A 21,187-nucleotide genomic window follows, 5' to 3' on the forward strand; every position below is an offset into this window, starting at 1 on the left:
TGGGAGGAACCAGCTGGGGAGTCCCCCGCCTGCTGCACAAATCTCCCCAGGGTTGGATTTCCAAGTTATCTCTGAGAACTGAAACCCGTAGAAGGGCCATGGCTCAGTAGCTGAGCATCCACTTTGCATGTTGGAGGTCCCAAGTTCAACCCACAGCATCTGCAGTAGGAGTGGGAAAGACTCCTGGTCTGAAATGTTGGAAGACCACTGACAGTCAGTGTAGACAATACTCAGTTAGATAGATCAATGCTCTGACCCAGGCAGCTTCCTATGTTGCGCATTTAATTACTGGGAGAGATCTGATGCTCTGTTTTGCATGTGGCAGAGAAGTGTGAAATGGGCAAATTTCACTTTCTGTACACCCACCTAAATGTCCAAAGCTTCTCCAACTGTTCTATAAATGGAGCCTTAATATTTAAAGGGACCCTGAGGGGATGTGGTTACAGAAGAGAAACCTGTGTTCTGTATGTGGGATGGAACACAGACAAGTCACAACAGTTCCTAGAGTGTCCACTAACAGGAACTCACCTGGAGGGACACCTGACTAAGTTCCTGTTCCTCCAGATATGCAGATGAGATGGATTAGCTGGCAGATAGAAGCTCCCAGCCAGCAGCCATTCTCTCTCTTAGCCTTCTCTCCTTCGATGGGAACACATCTCCAGAGAATCTCCAGTTAGGATGGTTCTCCCTCTTGGCCTGCAGCCAAGAGAGAGACCAGATGGAGTCTTACTTTACTAAGTAGTCTCCACATGTATATAATTGTAACTTTTCTACGTAAGCCTGCCTTTCTGAGATTATGCTGTTAACTCAGGATGAAACTGTAAGTAAACTCTATCTTATTTTATAAACACTGTGTTGTGTATTTCTTTTAAGAGGGACAAAAGGGGACTTTGCCAGGAAGTATAATATTGTACAGGTTTTAGCAAACCTGAACGCACACGCTTTGTTGCGCACAAAAGGGGAATGTCACTCTGCTGATATTGGAAGCTTGCTAACACAAGCTTGGATAGGATCTATCTAATAATATATCCTAATCCACATCCCTAACATTCCCACACTATAGAGATTGCTGGACTCCAATTCCCATCAGCCCCAGCCAGCAAGGCCAATAGTCAAGAAAGATGGGAACTGTAGTCCCACAACATCTGGAGGACCAGAGATGCCCTGTCCCTAGGTTACAGCATAATGAAGGCAGTCATTGGCGTGCAGACTGGGAATGGCAGGTTTATATTTAGGTATATTAATATTTCTCTCTCTTTTTTGTTTGTGGGAAGGCTGCCTGAAAAGGGTATGAAACCTTCAGAAGAAGTGCCCATTTTCTTTGGCCCTTAATGTTTAATACCGCCCACCTGTAAGCCTTCTGCAGCTCCAAAGCCAGAACGCTGCTGCCATTTCCTTAAACTGGCACAGGAGGGAGACCATATTTTCAAGCAAAACTCTTTGATTGAATAATTAGGTTGGCAGCCTGCACTCTTTCTCTGCTCCACTCCAGGTTTGCTTATTATTATTACTGGGCAATAGTCCCAGAAACACAAGCCATTCAGCCGTAATAATAGCAGCATGCCCTTCTAGTACATCTCTGCTCATTTACTGTGAGAAAAGACTCATGGCTCCACTGGCAATGAGCGCACATATTACTATTGAGGAATCGCCGCGAGAGCAATTTGGATGGGAAACAGAGAGGAAGGAGAACAGAAGAGATCAAACAAAAGGAAGTGCTTTTGTTAGGCAGTAGATGATAATTGCGCTAGCTTAGAAGGGTTTTTTAAGGATTAGACAAATTCAGGAGAGACAGGCCTGTTAATAACTGATAGTGAGTGGAGCTGACTATAGGGAATTGCTACCTCTAACACACTCACTACCTGAGCTTCCCAGAGCCACCTGGTTGGCCGTCCGTGGCCAGTGTTGGAGACCTGTGCTCACATTAAGCTAGACATAGGCAAACTCACCACTCCTAATGTTTTGGGACTACAACTCCTATCATCCCTAGCTAACAGGACCAGTGGTCAGGGATGATGGGAGTTGTAGTGCCAAAACATCTGGAGGACCGCGTTTGCCTATGCCTGCATTAAGGTCAAGTCTCAGACATGACCCAAGAAACCATGACTTGTTTTGCCTAATCCCGGCTCCTTTTTCTCACACTCTCAGTCCCCTCGGACAATGCCCTTAATGCTTTTGAGGTGTTCCTGCATTGAAACAGCCTCAATGCATCGCCAGCTTACTCATCATTGGCTGCACAAATTGGGTGCTGAATTCTCAGAGATTTGTGGCACTCAAGCAATAAATAAATGTAATACATTTTTTTAAAAAAAATAATACACAAAGGTTAATCTTCCTGCCAGAAAATGCCAGTGCATCTCTTGGATATGAAAGGCAAAGAATATAATCCTGATCCAGCAGTGTTTCGTAGGGGTATGAAATCCAATGTATTCAAGGAACTTCTATACCTGCAAAGGATTTCTCAGTTGCTTCAACAGCCCCAGATGTGCAAAGGGATGTCCGTATAGACCTGCTCCCTTTGTTAAAGTGGATGGGGATATCCACTTGTGAAAAGGACCCTTATTTGCAAGACTGCACATTGACTTCTGGATTGGATAATAATAATAATAATAATAATAATAATAATAATAATAATAATAATAATTAATAAATAAATAAATAAATAATAATCTATTATTTATACCCCACCCATCTGGCTGGGTTTTCCCAGCCGCTCTGGGCGGCTTTCAACAGAAAAATAAAATACAGTAATCTATTAAACATTAAAAGCCTCCCTGAACAGGGCTGCCTTCAGATGTCTTCTAAAAATCTGGTAGCTGTTTTTCTCTTTGACATCTCATGGGAGGGCATTCCACAGGGCAGGCGACACTACTTTTTAAAAACTCGGTATATTCAAAGGAAATATTTGTTTGTAGGGAGAGAAGTCAGAAGAAAAGTTACTTTATTTTAGCAATGGTTACTTTACTATGGTTTACTATGGTACTACTGTACCACTTTACAGTGGTTACTTTATCTAGCAATGGTGGCTCCCATCCTGGCTACAATTCCATTGTGTAAATACCTTTGAAGTTTATATTCATGTTTACACATTTTTTTAACATCTAAAAATGCATTTCAGTGCTCTTTTAAATAAAATAAAAAGTCAGCGAAAGGTTATTCAAAATCAAGAAACACAGAGTCGCTTCCAATATGTTAATACTGACCCACTTGAAATACTGGTTAGGTTGAATTTTCCACAAGTCATACTGTGAAAATAGTAGAAAGGGTGGAAACAAGGAATACACACACACACACAAATTATATGCAGTAGAAAGCTCTGTAAGATCGCAACCTTAATGCAGATAATGTTGTTCTGAAACAGAATATTCCTTTTGTCTCGATCTACCAAAAACACCAACATTTGTGTTATGGGGTTGGAAGTCCTAAATCAAAAGGGACAGGAAAAAACAGCAGTGGTGAATTGCCCCCTTAGACTGCAATCCTTTACACGGTTAACTTGGAGTAAGTCTCATTGAATAGGGTGGTGAGATCTGATAGAGATGGTCAGTGGCAGGTAATGCAGCTGGGATTGGAGACAACAAACTACAAGTCCCCAACTATATATTACAAGTTGCCAGATTCATCAGACAACATTTTGCTTTCACTTCGACTTCAAACCATTAGTGTGACCTCAGTTCAGGTACTTCAGTCCCAGCCTCCTCGCTGCTAAAACCTTGAAGGTATTCTGACACTTTTAAATTGAATCTGGCACCTTATGCAGATTAGTTTCAAAACTGTGTTAATATATTCTTAAGAGAACCAGCTCATGACCCCAGAGGAGGGTCACATTAACTTTAATAAACTGCAGGCTATTTGGCTCCAGTCATGGCTGCCCTTCCCTGCAGAATTTTCTACTGCCTAGGCATATTAAAAGTTCTGCCTTCTTGTGCCTTATCTTATGCTGAGCATAACAATAGCCCATTACATTATCAAGCCTTGACCGGGATATTATATTCACATTTTCATTTGTACAGCCTGTCGTGTTTTCCTACCCAGGGCAGCCAGTGTCATTCCACAGTGCCTGCTGAACAGAGAGGATATTAACTACCCCATGCACTGCTAAACTGCGTACACCTTCTAAACATGGAGGCAGTAATACTCTCCATCCAGCACATTTGCATAGCTAAACTAGGTGCTCCTGGAATTTGACACCTCAGGCAAAGTCCTACCTTGGACCAGTTCTGTCACCTCTTAATAAACTCCTTTCACTGCAGCTGCAGTATCTAAAGTGCCTCATTGTTTTAAATACCCCTCTTCTTCTTCTTCTTCTTCTTCTTCTTCTTCTTCTTCTTCTTCTTCTTCTTCTTCTTCTTCTTCTTCTTGAAAATCAAGCCAAACCTAGAGGTAAAAACATAAAGAATGTGAGAAAAGGATGAAAAGATTTTTCATTTGCACCCTCCTTTTTACCATTTCATTGAAGCACATTATTGATGCCACCAAAAACAGTATTTCTGTTGGTGCTGGTCCCTGCCCATCCCAGGAGGTGCAATCAATTACCTGTTCTTTTCCACACCTGCATTGATTAGAATGCATCAGAAGATTGACTCTTATCTAGTTAATCTGTGCAGTCAGGAGTGCCAATTTGGCCCCATGACTGTGGGTGCCCGGGGCCATGGGTAGTGGAATTTTTGGGTGCCTGGACCCTTCATGGGGAATTTTGTGGGTGCTTGGGCACCCAGGGCTCCAGGGAGTTGAGACCTATGCTGCAGGTACTATCAGGAACCTGGCCAACAGATTCCAGTTAACTTTGTACCTGAGTCTAGTAGCTGAGTCAGGTTTGTGAGGTCTCTTCTTTAGCTAATTGGAAACTGAAGTCACAGTTAGGGAGGGAATCCATATCAAAAGTAAATAGAAGGCAGGTGACACAAAGATGGAAAGGTTGCAAGGAAGTTCTGTTTTCTTTGCAAGAAGATGCAGAGAGAACATTCAGAACTGAGGCTGACCCAAAGGGGTTCCTGTAGGGCTTCTTCTGGCCAACCAGAAGGTCAGGATGGACACGAGAGAACTTGAACTTGGTAAAGCACAGATAGCTAATCAAGGCCAGCTTGACTTTCAAGTTCAAGGATGATGACCTTCTAAATGTTGTTGGACTTCAATATCCATCAGTCCAAGCCAGCATGGCCAAAGGTTATGGGTTATGGGAGCTGTAATCCATCTTCTAGAAGACCACAGGTTCCCTATCCTGCTCAAGGTGCAGCTAAAACAAGGAATGAGAAAAGACCATTCTTCAAGAGCTGATTCTATTAGATTTCAAAGCTCTTTGTTTCTGGCTAGTCCTTGCCTTGTTTACCTCCTTTGGCTAATGCCAACAGCAACAGATCCCAATGACAAACAAATGAAGCAGATTATAGTTCTCAAGCATCCATCCCACCGTCAAGCAACTAAGGCTTGCCTAAGAGTAAGGCTTATCAAGCTAAATGGGATTTACTTCTGTGCAAATATGCATAGGGTTGAGTTCTAAGGCTGAAATGTCACACGCAGTTGTATGGAAGTAAACCGCATTGAACTCGATACAGTGGAACTTACTTCTGAGTAATCATAGGTTCTCACTGTATGAAAATGATCTTTCTCTCCCTAACAGTCATGTAGCATTCCCCCCCCCCAAATGTGTATGCTACCTGTGAAGCTGAACAGCTATTATGTGGTTTTTATTATTCCTGTAGTAGACTACAGTATCCAAAGTATACACCATGCATACTTCTTCACTTAGGAGCCAAACACAGCTATGTAAAGTGAGCAGCTTGTTTACAGTAGACCCCTATACTGGTAGGGACCTATGCTATCAAATTAGTGGGAAATCAGTATTCTAGTAAACAGAGGTCAGAGATCAAACCCACAATTTCATATAAAATTCCAGTCCATGTACACAAAATATTAAAACAAAAAAAATCCAAGTCGCAAGACCATCAGCTACTCTTAAAGCTAATCAAAAGCAGGGTAAGAGTAAAGGAAGTGATATTTAAATGTAATGTTAATCCAAAATTTAATGCAAGAAACAGTCCTATAATGGATCTCCTGTAAACCTTGACAACTGATTGTCAAACAAGCAAAATCCTTAGGTCCCTCCTTATTCAGATGGTGTCTTAAAATGTCAGTTTGAATAGTATTATGAATATATTCCTCAAACTGTACTGCTTCTTATCTGATAATTATTTGGGCTTTGTTGAGAGGTTTTCGCTTTGCCATTAATTTTATGTAAACTTGACAAATTGTAACCTCCTTGGTGTCTTTAGTTGCCTTGTTTTTTTAATGCACATTCAGGGCTCCACTTTCCCATAATGGTTTCACAAGCAACGCCTCTTCCAAGGGAACGTTAGGAACTTGAGCTCTACAAGGGATACAGGGGCCACCTAAAGGGATACAGGGGCCACCTAACAACTCACAATACCCTTAGCAAGCTACCATTCCCAGGATCCTTTGTGCCACTTTAGATTGCAGGTGTGCAGTCCTTTCCAGAAAAAAATCTCTTCTAACAGATGTCATGCATTCAGCTGAAGCTAGTTGGATTTGGGGCAATTTATTCTTCACTATCATTAAGCTAGTTCACTGCTTCTAAGCACAATGCAGTTAACATCGCAGCACTAAGTTCTGAAATCAATAAAAAAAGAAAGAAACTGCTGAATAATAAATGAGAAACGGATGAAGAACAGGAGTCTCTGAAAGCCTATCATGCTCTATTTCTTTACCAAAGATCTGGTTCCCCAGTGCCACCAGATGTCAGCATACACTACTTCACTAAAAACAAACACGGGACTTTCTGACAGTGAAATCCTAAAAGCAAAGCAGGTTCCATCCATGCAGAGTTGTGCAAACTGGTGTCCCCCCTTTGGACAAAATGGATTGTTTCTGTGCTGCCCCACAGAAAGAAGATTGCCTCTGTCCCAAATCTCAAATGCCACACATTCTGTAGCCTGAATATATATATGCAAAACAGTCCAGGTAGATTTCAAACCAATGCTCTCCCTCCCAGCCTAAGCTTTCTCAGCTGATGCCTTCATCTTTTCCGGCAAAACTCCAATCTGCAAAACATATTCAGAAGCACTACGCTTCTGCTGAAGAATACGGAGATGATAAAATAAGAATAGCTTTGCAGAAGGAGCTGTAGAGCCATATGGCAGGCTTATAAATACAAGCCATATTGTCTATCCTGGTGGTTTTCAAACAATCTGCTCTCAGGGAATATTTTTCTACATTTATTTGTCTACTGAGGAACCCCTGCATGTTTGCCACTGCATTCCCATGCACTGGCAAGGATTCTCAGCCGTTTTCTAGAATGGTGAAAGTTCTAGACTGAGCTCTCCATTTGCCCCACAGAGCAAATTGCTAAGGAAACTTGGTTATTGGCAAGTGATTTCCCTTTCAGGACGCTGCTATTTAATGAGCCCCAGTAATGGGCTTGGGCAGCCTGAAGGGAGTGGGCCAGATTAATTGAGGAGTCCAGCTATAAGAAGCCTGTGCAAGGACTTCCCTAGCACAATGGGGCTTTCCCCTCCTCCCATTGTTCCCCCTACGAGCCCCAGATTGGCTTGCAGGGGTTAGGAGAACCCACTGCACAGTGAGAAGAGAGGGGGAATTATTCCATCTGGCAAGCTAATATGCATCAATTATGGAGCAATTGCCATAGCATGCCATTGTATTCCACCCACTGTGCAGGCAAAGTAGCAAGAATTTAGCTGCCTTGAGAGATGGTAAGTACTGTTGATCATTTCTCAGTGAAACCAAAATGCTTAAATGCGTCCTGAAAACACACAATTCTTCAGCAACTCAGTATTTAACTTTGATTCAGCAGTTAAGCATGGTGGAATGTGCTTAAATGTAGTCCAGAGCTAACTTTTAAAAGGGTAAAGCTTTGAAATATAGAACACAGAAAGCTGCCTTATACACGGCAGATCTTTGGTCCATCCAGCTCGAAACTGGGCACACCAGCGTTCCCCAGCTTGGTGCCCTCCAGAAATTTTGGGTTACAACCCTGATCAGCCCCAGGTACATGGCCAATGGTCAGGGATGATTAAAGTTGTAGTCCATAATATCTGGAAGGGAAAGCCTGGCCTACTTTGACCGGCAAAGACATAGCATTAGCTCTGTTTAGACATAACACCAAACCATAGTTCGACATTACTTGAATGAGCCTTAGGCTCACAAAGTTCCTTCTCTCACACACACCAATTTGGTCTTTTACTGGCCAACAATAGCTTGCTGTTACATCCAAATAATTTGACCGGCATTTCCAGTTTTGGTTTACAGGAAACTATGGTTTGTACAAACCATGGTTTTACATCTGTAGGATTTTATTTATTTATCTGTTGTTGGCTCTGGTTCCATTTACTTTTGGTCTCTGTGGCTTCTGTCCCACCAGCCCCACTGGGCAGTAGCCTCCAAGGGAGGCTGTTACATTCTGCTGCCTCCGCAGGCTATTCATTTCTTAAGCTTTGGTTACCCCTCTGTTATGGAAACGATGCCTTATGAGGAACGGCTTAGGGAGCTGGGTATGTTTAGCCTGGAGAGGAGAAGGTTAAGGGGTGATATGATAGCCATGTTCAAATATATCAAAGGATGTCATATAGAGGAGGGAGAAATGTTGTTTTCTGCTGCTCCAGAGAAGCGGACATGGAGCAATGGATTCAAACTACAAGAAAGAAGATTCCACCTAAACATTAGGAAGAACTTCCTGACAGTAAGAGCTGTTCGGCAGTGGAATTTGGTACCAAGGAGTGTGGTGGAGTCTCCTTCTTTGGAGGTCTTTAAGCAGAGGCTTGACAGCCATCTGTCAGGAATGCTTTGATGGTGTTTCCTGCTTGGCAGGGGGTTGGACTGGATGGCCCTTGTGGTCTCTTCCAACTCTATGATTCTATGATTCCATGTCCTGCTTGCCACATCCCTTTGTGACATTTGAGTGGTTCAACCAAGTACTGTCAGGAGGAGTTATCATGTCACTGACACTACCATAACATTTGTTAGTACACAGCAATCAAAATGTAGATACATACTTCAGGTTATACTGTCTGCTCCCTTAAGGCAGAGTACTTTTTGAGCAGCCACTGTAAGAAACCAAATGAAATGACTTGGATAGGTGCATACTTTGCTTACTTCAAGCACACATGTACAGACACACAACCCACACACCAGTTTTCTGTTAACAATGTTACTGAACCCTTTTTGAAAACAATTGGTATGTAAAAGATGTTTTGCAGAAATGCCATGCAAGATTTACCTTCCTTCAGGGGAGGTAAATCTTTTCTTGTCATGAATTTGATTCTGTGTTTAGAATCTTCAGAACATTCCTTATCATATTTATTATGTTTCCACCATATTATAACAATTTTAAAGTTAAAAGGTCAGTGGTTTATTCCATATTTCATGGCTGTGTCCCCTTTTTGGCTTGTTTAGGCATCAGGAACTGATCTTTCTTTTGAAAATAACTTTTTGTGTGTGTGTATTAAAGGTCGTTTGATATACAGTATTTAGAGATTGGCTTTTTACTGTGGGTATAAACATGATGGAAAGAATAATGTGAAAGAGAGAGAGAGAGTCCTAAATTGAAATCAAGCTGTACCAGACAAGGAAGTTGATTATAGATGGAAAAGATTTATGGGGATTTCAATCAGAGAGGCTTATGGGCGTAACACATAGAGCTGGTTGTTGTGGATCATCTTGTTCCATGTCCAGTTTTCACACATATGGAATAAATGGAATCTACCCAAATTCCAAGCCCCCAAGGCTTTCTTTAGCTTTGTAATTTACTCTTACAAGAAAAAGTTTTTGTGTGTTTTTTTGAAGGACAGTATTCCCACCACATATGTATAGTGGGGTGGGGGAGGCAACTTCACTTTCTAGTTGACTGAGAATTTTTTGGGTTGGGCTTTAAAAATAATAATAACGCAGAGCAGTTTGGAGAAATACACGACGAATCTATATAATCCAGTGCAATAGTTTCTTTTCTATAAAACAGGCACAGCTTGGCGAGTTCAAGAATTTCTCATTTGATTATCATAGGTTATAAAATCACTACTATTAAAGTATGGAGTATATATAAAGTAAAGTTATTAAAGTTGGTTTTGTTTCAACGTTAGGGGTGAGTGGTGCCCTCTGGAAATGGGATGGCTATCAATTCTAGTCTTGCTGGAGAACACACAAAGAGAGCTCGCCGTGTGGGAGTCTTTGCAAAAAGACCATTGTGAATTGGACTTTTCCTTATTCATTAGCAGAAAGCGATTGCGCTCCCACTTGGTGGATGACCTTGTGTTTTGCAGTCTTCCTCTTCCATTTGGGATTTTGACTGATGGAGAACCAAACTAAATGTCTTGAGGCAGTTGTTGACATTTCTATCACATTCACATATGAAGCACATGAGGTTCTGTTTATAAAGAGGTGGGGAAACTCTGTTCCTCCAGTTGTTGCTGTACTCTGACTTTCATCGGCAGCCAGTGAGTGTGTTCGGGGTTGGTGGCAGTTGTAGTCCAACAATGTATTCAGGTCCACTGGTAGAAGGGAGGGAGAGGTGATTCCATTCTTACCTCACACTACTCCATTGTTGTAAGCTATGGAGCAATGCAAGCTCAGTTCTTCTATTTATTTTATTTATTTACTCTATTTAAATAGAGCCACCCAATGACAATTTTCCCTGGGTGGCTCACAGCATGAAATAATAACAACCAATTAAAAGCACAATATAATAAAATAACAATTTGCAGCATAAACATTTCCATCGCAGAGAAGAATAAAAGCAGATAATTAATGAAATAAACAACCCATAAACAGTGGTTCAGAATGCCAAACCCAGAACCCTGTGAGGATTTTATTTTTTTAAACGCCTCAGCAGAATCACCAGCTTTGGGTGAAAGAAAATCCATGAGAGGCTTCAGGGTTCTGTCTAGTTCTATATATCTCAGGAGACAAACCACCTGAAGATGTTCCCCATCCCTCTTGTGCATGGCTGTCTTAAGCATATGTGGTGCCAGGGTGCAAAGATCTGCCCGGCGTGCCCCCCCCATTGCCCAGTCCCAGGCGTGCAGGAGGGCAGAGATGGCTGGCCGCCTCAGGGTCTCACTGGCTCAGTTGCCCCCGAACTCGTGGTGCAGGGCTGCCTACAGCAGAAGAGCCCGCCGCGGTGCTCCGACCAACAGACGGGCTCTTCCCCAGACTCAACTCTCAGTCCCCGGACTCTCAGCCTGGTGCCCCTGAGAGCCCAGTGCCCGGGTGCCCCACACCCCTAGCGCCTATGGGTAAGACGGCCCTGCTTCTGTGAGGGGACAGGGGATAGGAGACTGCTGTCATAAGCCAAAATGTTTCCAGATAGTCTTTTGGCCAAGGCAAGGTGATGCACTTTATTCTCCCAATAGCCAAACCACCACCCCCCCACTCTCTCTGAAGTGAAGACCAAATCAAGTGTGTGCTCCTCCCTATGTGTGGTCCACTGACAACATGGGGCAGCCATGAAGTCCTGAGCTGCTCCGGACAAGGCAGGCTCAGCATGAATGTTGCCAGTTCTACAACACTGACTTGGGGTTATACAACACCGCACTCAAGTTGACCTCTGCCAGTTCAGTAAAGGAGACCATTGAGTAGCACCAGCAGCATCCCCAATCTTTCCCACAACAGGTAGAAGTCTTCAGAGCCAACTCCAAGACAAAGGGGCTTTCTGGTAAGCAGAATAGATATCTTATGGGCCACAGCAGCCTTCTAGCACCAAGTACCCTGGGGGTAGCTGGAGGCAGAACTGAGTACAATCCACTCCTCCCAATTCACCCACCCAGGTCTCAGCTGTACAATTCGGGTGAGCTCCCTCATTCATAGCTAAACTATGGCCTTATTATGTACTGATGTGGCACATAATAAGAATTGCAGCAGAACCGGACCAGGAGCCTCTGTAGCCAAGTCACCAAGTTACCTGCAAGGTAAGATCAGTAGAGGAGATGACCTGAAGCCATTGCTGCCCTCTCTGCTTTTCTGAATGCTATTATTTACCATAGTATACCTTCTCCTCCCAGAAAAATATTGCAAAAGGATACCTCTATAGCACACCGTTTACTCCAACACCTCCCATCCACTCTGCACTTGCAAACAAGTGAATGCTTCCCACTTATCCAATTTTAATTTTAGAAACCCCTGGGAATCGACAGCCTCATAGCGGACCATGGTAATTAATCTTGGTGCTCAAAACCATGGGGACATAACTTCAGTACTGAGAGCTGCAGCAATATTTGCATCTGGCTGCTGCCTTGGAATCCTGTCCACCACTCCCAGGCCTTGAAAGCATTTGCAATCACGGACCTTCGGTTTGGTTTTGATGCCTTTTAAGGACTCCCTCCGTGATGCATTGTTTCCTTTGCTCTCCCACCCCACCCCTCCCATCACACATAGATGTTTTCCAGTACATGCTAGCGCTGCTGAAGCATGAGAGATGATGTTACCATTGTAAAAAGGAGGGGAATTGTCTTTGAAGTGGCTTCTGATGAGATTCCTCTTGATGAGATTGTGCATGACACTAACCACAAAGGAAAAAAAGCAGATTGAAAAGAGAGAGTGGTTTTAAGTCAGAAGCAGCACAGGGATAGAACAGCATCATTAAAAACTTAAAGCGCTGCTCACAGCTGTGCAAATGCTAGGAAGGAGCTTGCTCCCATGTTTTTAAGCTGCTGATAATTATTCTTGGAGGCCCTAAATCCAGATATTCAATGTACATGTAGCTCCCTTGAATCCACCCCCACAAAAACAAAGGCCCCATTTAACTTTTTTTTTTTAAAAAAAACCCAAAAACCAAAACTTGGCTTCTACAGCTATTGCGTAGGTGGAACTTAGCAAAATGTCTTTTTTATTTTTAATAAATTAATTGCCTTAAGGAGATCTAAAGGTACTTTGAGAATCTACCACTTATGGTAAGGGAATATATTTCCTAAAATTGTGAGGTGATGATTTAAAAAGTCATTTCTTTGGAGCGAGTGCCCAGAAGCAAAAGGGGCTACGTGTTTTTAGATCTTATCACAAACCAGTCGCCAATTAGCTGTGGCTTCTCAGACGTCCATATGTGTTTAAAAGAGACAATCTGCACAATGGCATCACAGTATTTCCTGCACAAGAATGTTTCCCCTGGGTAACGTGGAACACTTGAAGTGGCCCACAGTTGTGTATGTTACATGTAAAGATATCTCCAAGATTTCCCCTTGACATCTTGGACATAATCTTTTATGGGGTCATTTTTCCTCACAGTCGTGTATTCTCTCTGCACCCCGAATTTTAATATGTGGGTGGGTACTTTACAGATATCCATTGGAATTGGCTATATCTGTCTTCTGCAACCTGGTGCTCTTCAAATATTTAGGACTCTAACTCCCATCATCCCTGATCATTGACCATGTTGGCAGAGGCTGATGGGTGCAATATGGCGGAAATCTCTTTCCCCCATACTGAAATGTCACGGCACACTCTATGATCTGTGCCTTAGTCATGCTAAACATCTTGATATCCATATTCCCTCTATTTCACCTTGTAATCTATTCTCAACATAACATCCATCTAGAGAACACTGCCTTTCCCCCTGAAATCTGTTCCTCCTAATCTTTTTGCTATCTGTATGGATGGGGTTGTACCTACTTTTGTCTTAGCATCTGTTCATTTATCTGGCCGTTTAAAGCATCTATGCGGACTACTCTTGGTCTCATCAAACAAGCGAAGCACACTTGTATCTTTACAAATATATACATGGCAGTCATTTTTTACATCTTTCTGCATCTGAAGGAACCTTGGACTTGAACAGAACTACACATGTGCTTTGCTGTACCCAAGCCATATTTCTGAGCTGTCTTCCGAGCTCACAACTACTTTCATCTTTCCCCTTAAAACCTTTGCTGTGCACCTTTTAAATTATGCACATGTTGAGGGGCTAGGAAAAGAAAAGGTGCTATTTCACGATCTTTCATGACGGTAGTATGAAAAAATGTGCATACACAAGCACATTCAGGCCCTACTATGTATATTGATGTTGTGATAAGAACTTCCCTGTTGGAACAAAACAAGGCCCATCTATCCTAGTATTTCTGCTTCCAAAAGCAGCCAGCCAGATGCCTCCAGAAACCCACAAGCAGGGTGTGAAGGCCATCTCTGGGTGTTTGTCCCATCATCTGGTGCAGGGAAGAGCCAATCTCAGTGGCAGAGCATCTGTTTCCCATGCAGAAGGTCCCAGATAGATCTTGTTGAGCAACTTCCAGGCCACTGTTCTTGTGTTTCTTTGTCATGGGCAAACCAGACTTGGACAAAGAGGGGAGCCCTTCAAATCTCTGACATCTCCAGGTAGGGCTCAGAAAGACTCCCTGTCTGAAGAGCCACTGCCAGTCAGCGTAGACAATGCAAAAAACTAGTGGGTCTGACTCAGTATAAAGTAGCTTCATATGTTCCAGTGGTATAGAAACACAGCTTCTGTACTTCTGTGTTTAATTTAACTATCATCACAACTAGTTGTTAATGATTTCTGCTCCGTGGAAAAAAACTATCTAAACATCCTGTTATGATGTACTATGTCAAGAAGTATTTTCTGTGGTTTGTATTCTCCTGCCTTCTCCAAGATCCTCCATGTCCTTTAGGGTGGCCATGTGTACTACTTTACAGTTCTTGATTTGATGGACTGTCAGGAGGGCAGTCCTCTACAGTGGTACCTCTGGTTACAGACGCTTCAGGTTACAGATGCTTCAGGTTACAGACTCCGCTAACTCCCAGACTCCCAGAAATAGTACCTCAGGTTAAGAACTTTGCTTCAGGATGAGAACAGAAATCATGCGGCAGCCATGCAGCGGCAGCGGAAGGCCCAATCAGCTAAAGTGGTACCTCAGGTTAAGAACAGTTTCAGGTTAAGAACGGACCTCCAGAACGAATTAAGTTCTTAACCCGAGGTACCACTATATTTGAAGGGCTGCCCTCTTTGCCCCATGTCTGGTATATGTTTAGCCCAGGAGCTTGGTTGGAACATGTTCACCAACCATTAGCACATGAGAATGTCCACATGTCGCCTACAAGAGGATGATAATAATAATTTCAATTCATTAGCATGTGGAAATATTTATGCAAATCTGCATCTCCTTCTGCCTTTATCATTTTCGAGTGATACATTCCCTCTTCTTCTCCGGCAGTGCATTAGCGGCTACCCTGATGGCCTCATTCCCATTTCATCTCGATGCTCTCATTGGTTAGGGAATACAGGAGCTGTAGTTCAACACAATTTCCCAGTCCCTATTGTAAATAACTGTTCAGATTGACGTGTTGGTCTGAGTCGAAGCAAAATAAAAAAATTCCTTCAGTAGCACCTTAAAGACCAACTAAGTTTATATTTTGGTATGAGCTTTCGTGTGCATGCACACTTGGTATCTGAAGAAGTGTGCATGCACACAAAAGCTCATACCAAAATATAAACTTAGTTGGTCTTTAAGGTGCTACTGAAGGAATTTGTTCAGATTGAGGGTGCCTAATAAAATGAGCAAACACAGAAATAAATGGGCATTCTGTCCAATGTGGGCTTGCATTTCAATTACACATCCGATTGAAGGCATTTAATGCTCATTTGTGAAAACAACCTGTTTGCCTACTTCTGTTTTTCTAAACCAAATGAAAAGTAGGAAGGGCTGTGGCTCACGAGTAGAGCATGTGATTTGTAGGCCAAAGATATCTAGACTCAATCCCAAGTGTTTCCATATAGAGCTAGGAGAAACTTATCTCTGAAATCCTGGAATGCTGCTGGAGAGCTGGAGACCAAACTGATCTAGATGGACTAATGGTACAACTCAGTCTAAGACAGCTTCCTATGTTCCCGTGTTCCTAACTAAAAGGCCTAAATTGCTTAACCTTTCCTCATAGAGAAAGCTAATTGGGATAAAGGAACAGTGTTCACCTCCCACGATACATATGAGACGTAATTAACCTAATATAAACAGATCTCTTGTTACCCAACTTTTTGTTTGTTTTTTTAACCATACATAAGAACCCCATTTAAATTGTAAATTGACAGTACTTGTACATGCAATTTTATTTTCTTCACAGCTGCCAGATGGTGTGGAGCAGATGATGCTTTGCCGCTAAAGAGGGTCTGAATTTTAAACAGTCGAGATCACAGCAGACTGCCTCACTGTATCCCCCACCCCACCCCCGCTTTAATCCTTGACTAAAAGGACTGGGTGCCCTTTTGATCCTAGCACTGAACAGCCGAAACCCAGACACCACTTCTTCTTTGTTTTAATCAGCGCCAGACAAAGAGAGGAAAGGACCAATTGATCTTCTCTCGTTTGTCTTTGCTTGTGGCTCAAGAAACAGTTTGGGAGACAAACAAGCAAAGGTTGCGCCAGTCCAGAAATAAATTGACTTGGAATTGTGCGGTCACAAATCACAGGACATTTTCCTTCTGGAAAGTTGGCTGATCATCTCTACTGGCATCCTTGCTGTGGTGTCACCTGCTGCAAGATGACGAGGTGGTTCTGGCCCAGAAGAATAAGGTATTTTAATATAGTATGGAAAGTGAGCACACTCTACCCATATGTAATTTGTGTACATGCTGTCGCTGACATTGCCTACCATTCAGTGTTTGATAAGCACATAAACCTACCATGTCTAATTCCCCACCCCTCGCTTTTCCAAACTGGACACTATCCTCTTCCCAACTGCACAATTTCCCCCACAACTCTGCATTTCGTGTCCAAGTGGACACTAAAAGAAAATATTGATTTGATGATAAGTGCTTTTGTACAGCTGGCTGGCTGTCGGAGCTTCAAAACAGTGTGCTTCAGTGTAGTTTTTTCAGGGTTTGGTTCTCTATTCAAATAATAGTTCAGTCATAGTAAGAAGCCATCATCTCAGCTACATCTTCAGTAGAAAGGGATCGATAATAAAGTTCATCTGAGGAACAGAATTGTGAGAAGGATGAAATTTATAAAGTTTGAACACCATTCTGAGATCTTCTGAGATGGTTTATGGGGTTTTTAAGAAAGAAAGAATGAACGAATGGTCTGCCATAGAATTATGGAAGGGCTGTAGCTCTGCAGTAGCTGGAGAGATTCAAGCCCTGCCATCTTCAGGTAGGGCTGGGATTGCTCCTGCCCCCCCCCCCAAATAATCTGAAACCTTAGAGAGCAAACAGTGCTGAGCTAGATGAAACATTGGCCTGACTTACCCAGGCCTACTTAAGTTGGTGTCAATTTTATCCCTCAGATCAACAATTGCCAAGGTATTTCAGGGAAATTAGAGCCCACTCTCACCTGAAGGAAAATCTTCCCTACGAATGTTTAACCTCCCTTAAGTAAGGGACAAAAGCAAAGGGCTTATTTAATAGTTAAAACAGGTTCTCTGTTCAAAAACCATAAGTCGCTAAATAGCAATATCAGGTCACCTCCGTGCCATACATTTAAAGTACTTGGTTTACCCCAACGAATTCTGGGAGCTGTTGTTTGTTAAGGATGCTGGGAATTGTAAGCTCTGTGGGGGTAAACTACATTCCCATAATTCTTTGGGAGGAGCCATATGCTTTAAATGTATGGGATGGAATGACAATGAAATTTCACAAAGAGTCTCACAGGATTTTTCTTTTCACATTGTTGACATAAAAAAACCTCTGCATAGGTGGTTCCATGCAACCAAAAGCCCTAACTTCCTCCTAGCTTTTTGTTCCTTTTTGAAGAACAAACAGGAAAACCCTCAAGGTCGTACTTTCAGTTGTACATTTCTACAGGAGTCCCGAGTCCTTATCGTCACAGAGATCGCCAATGTGGTGCCCTCAGATATTGTTGGAGCATAATTTTTGACCATTCACCATGTTGGCTGGGTCTGTTGGGTGTTAGAAGGCACCACATGAACTCCCCTTGTACTAGACTGTCTGTTGCTTTCACTACAGAAGATTAACGTGACCACCTCTGTGGAGTTTGGCTTACAAGCTTGGGAGTTGAACACAATGACCCATCTTCCAGAAGAGTAATGGCAGAAGCTGGTCCCACTGGAATCCAGTGATGATGATTATTATTTTCATGGCCCCTTCCAACTCTACAATTCTATGATTCTATGAAGCATAAAAGTCAAATGAGTTGTTGGTGGCAGAGACCTCTTCCCAAGATGTAATAATGGAAAATTCCCTTCAAGAACTGGTGTTTAGACCTCACAAAAATGCGCAGCAAATTGCACTGTGATTTATTTGTCAATGTCTTTATAGGCTGGGCGTTACTTTACCCCACAGCTGGAGTCAATTTTTAATATTTAAAAGTGGAAAGAAAGCAAAACCTAAACACATACAGATTTGTCTGTTTTAGATTGTGCTTTCCCCAAACATTACTGTTTAGAGCTGAACCCTGAATATATTTCACTGGGGGAGGGGACAACGAGCATCCTAACTGGAGCTGGGCAGATTATATAGAACGGCCTCCTAAACTGCAGTTTATCTGATCTGGGATCCGTAACCACTTCAAGGGTCAGGAAATTGCTTTTGCGTTATGCCCCCTTTCCCTGATAAAGAACAACAGTCTGTGTGTACGTTTGCCTTCCCTATCCAGTCTCTTGTGGGGCAAACACTAACGGCATCTGTGTCACCCAAGAGATTGCAGCTGCAGAGATAAGAAAAGAGTCATTCCGTTGTCTGGAGACGTCACTTATTGGTTTGCATGGCGAAGGGGCATTTTCAATGGAGCCCAGCAACGGAAGCACACAGCAAGATGGAGGCAGCACTGGGGGTTGAAATCTTGCACCCTTACGATTTTTGCATATTATTTTCACTAACATATGCATGTTTATGGGCACTTTACCTACTACGGTATATGCATTTCTCTCCATGTTACTTGGCTGAAGAACTGCATTGCAAAATTCAGGAAAGTGTGAATTTTGAAGGACGGTTGTGTCTCAGTTCTTGAATTGCATCGGGTAGTGGAGATTTGACAGGGTCACCTTTAAACAGGAAGTGAATCGAATTTCTACCCTGTCCCTACTTTGCAGAGCAGGTGCACATAGATCCAGCAACTCCTCTCTTCTAAAAGAACCTGTGGGGCACCCACTTTGGATTGGGACTGCGGTGCAGGGATGGTCTAACCCAGGCACCCCCAAACTTAGGCCCTCCAGATGTTTTGGCCTACAGTTCCTATCATCCCTGACCACTGGTCCTGTTAGCTAGGGATCATTGGAGTTGTAGGCCAAAACATCTGGAGGGCCACAGTTTGGGGGTGCCTGGTCTAACCCTTTTCTCTCCCTCCTCATGGCCTCCGCTACCCAAATTGTCCCTTGCCTAGAGCTTTTATTAGCCACAGAGGGGAAAGCACACAGGCACCTGTATGTTTCCCCCTCTGTGGCTAATAATTGTTTTCAGGGAGAGGTTTGAATTATGGTTGTGGCATGCACACACTGTAGCTGCTTTTAGAAAAAAGAACAGCACATTTGAGAGTTCCAGTCATGGCTGTCACATGTCCCGAAGTGGGGGAAGGAATAGCTTGAGGCGCTCCATCTACTGCTGGGCTGCAACTCCCTTCATCTCTGACAATTGTTCATTCTGGCTGGGGCTGATGGGATTTGGAGTCCAACAACACCTGGAGGGCCATGAGTTCTCCATCCCTGTTGTAAAGGTCTCTGCAAGTCTATTTCCAGCCCTTTCATTAGTACCAACAATGTGCCCGGCCCTTTATTGAGTACAAAAGGAAAAGTCCCTGCCTCAAGGAGCTTACAGTCTGAAATTCTGTGGTAAAAAGGTAAAAGGTAAAGGACCCCTGGACAGTTAAGTCCAGTCAAAGGCACCTAGGGGATTGCAGCACTCATCTCGCTTTCAGGCCAAGGGAGCCGGCGTTTGTCCGCAGACAGCTTTCTGGATCATGTGGCCAACGTGACTAAACCGCTTCTGGTGCAACGGAACACTGCGACGGAAACCAGAGCGCACGGAAACGTCATTTACCTTCCCGCCGGAGCGGTACCTATTTATCTACTTGCACAGGCGTGCTTTTGAACTGCTAGGTTGGCAGGAGCTGGGACAGACAACAGGAGCTCGCTCCGTCGTGGGGGTTTGAACTGCCGACCTTCCGATCAGCAAGCCCAAGAGGCTCAGTGGTTTAGACACCAGCTTACAGTCTGCCAATTCTGTACAGGAAATATGACAAAGGAAGGGTGCAGGGAGGAGCAGCAGAAATGAGTGAAGTATGGGTAAACGGAGAAACAACATGAAGATATTTCAGTTGCATGTTCTCAGTCTTAGTTACAGTAGAGAGCAGGAGTCAGTGAGTTATATCCTGCTTTTCAGCCAAGATTAGCTTACAAAGTCACTTGCAATTAAAATCCACACAGATGTACAATAAAATCATGGATATGTTGGTATGTGTATGGCAGCCTTTTCTAGCTCCTGGCGGTTGATGACATAGTCCAGGATCCAGCCTTTTCACCCCTCAGCGGGAAGGCGGAAGGAGCTGGAGCTGGACTCGCGGGCTGCCTGGCGGTAAAGAGGCCAGCCCACAGAAGCAACTGTTTAGTTAAGCTGCAGAGTATTTTGGCCCCTGGCTCTGTGTGACACAGTCCAGGTTCCAGACTCTTCCCTTCAGAGGGAGGGGACTGGAAATGGACTTGGGAGCTGGTTTACGGCGAAGACAGCCCTTATCTGTGTGTCTATCCCATAAACACTGTGGGCTTAGAACCGACCCAATACACCGTGCAGCAGCCTGAGGCAAAGGAGAAGACCATGCCTTCCCCTATACTGTATACAAAAGTCAACAGTTGAATCTCATTTCTACACTGGCAATGAAACCGTGTGTCCTCTGCTACAGCTGAGGTAATCAGGCTAGCTTAGTGGCTAGCGAGGGAGACCTCATTGTACATACTGTACAATTCTTCTCTTCAATACCTTTCCAGCATCTGTTGCCCAAGCAGTCACCTCACTCTGCCTAATGGTAGGGCTGGGCCAAAGCGGAACACAGATCCTCAACCAATCTTCTTCATTAGCCCTGTCCTGGCTATAGCATCTACTCTCCCATCAACCTACAACCAGCCAGTGCACAGAGATGCTCCCCAAGGATTTTCCTCTGGCTGCCTCCACTATCTGAGATAAAATTGGGTGTTGACTGGGGAAGGGCCTTCGGAATAATGATGTCCTACATATGGAATTATTTTTCCAGGGAGGCTTCCCTATCACCTACAGTACATGAATTTCTAATGGCACCAGACC

At 43.4% G+C, this 21,187-nt stretch overlaps 1 long non-coding RNA gene across 3 annotated transcripts in view; it reads left to right on the forward strand.

The window, feature by feature from the left end:
- Positions 1–20,607, forward strand: part of LOC148684882 (uncharacterized) — a 32,624-nt gene extending 12,017 nt beyond the window's left edge. For 2 of the 3 annotated variants that reach the window (XR_015951552.1, XR_015951553.1), the window contains exon 3: positions 16,063–17,800. This is a non-coding gene — a long non-coding RNA (uncharacterized LOC148684882). Of the gene's footprint in view, positions 1–16,062; positions 17,801–17,902 lie in introns of those variants that run through there. The other variant, XR_015951554.1, reaches the window with a different exon arrangement.
- Positions 20,608–21,187: the final 580 nt, after the last annotated feature.

The sequence above is a fragment of the Zootoca vivipara genome, chromosome 8, assembly GCF_965207765.1.
Source record: "Zootoca vivipara chromosome 8, rZooViv2.hap1.1, whole genome shotgun sequence".
In the NCBI taxonomy this organism is placed as follows: domain Eukaryota; kingdom Metazoa; phylum Chordata; class Lepidosauria; order Squamata; family Lacertidae; genus Zootoca; species Zootoca vivipara.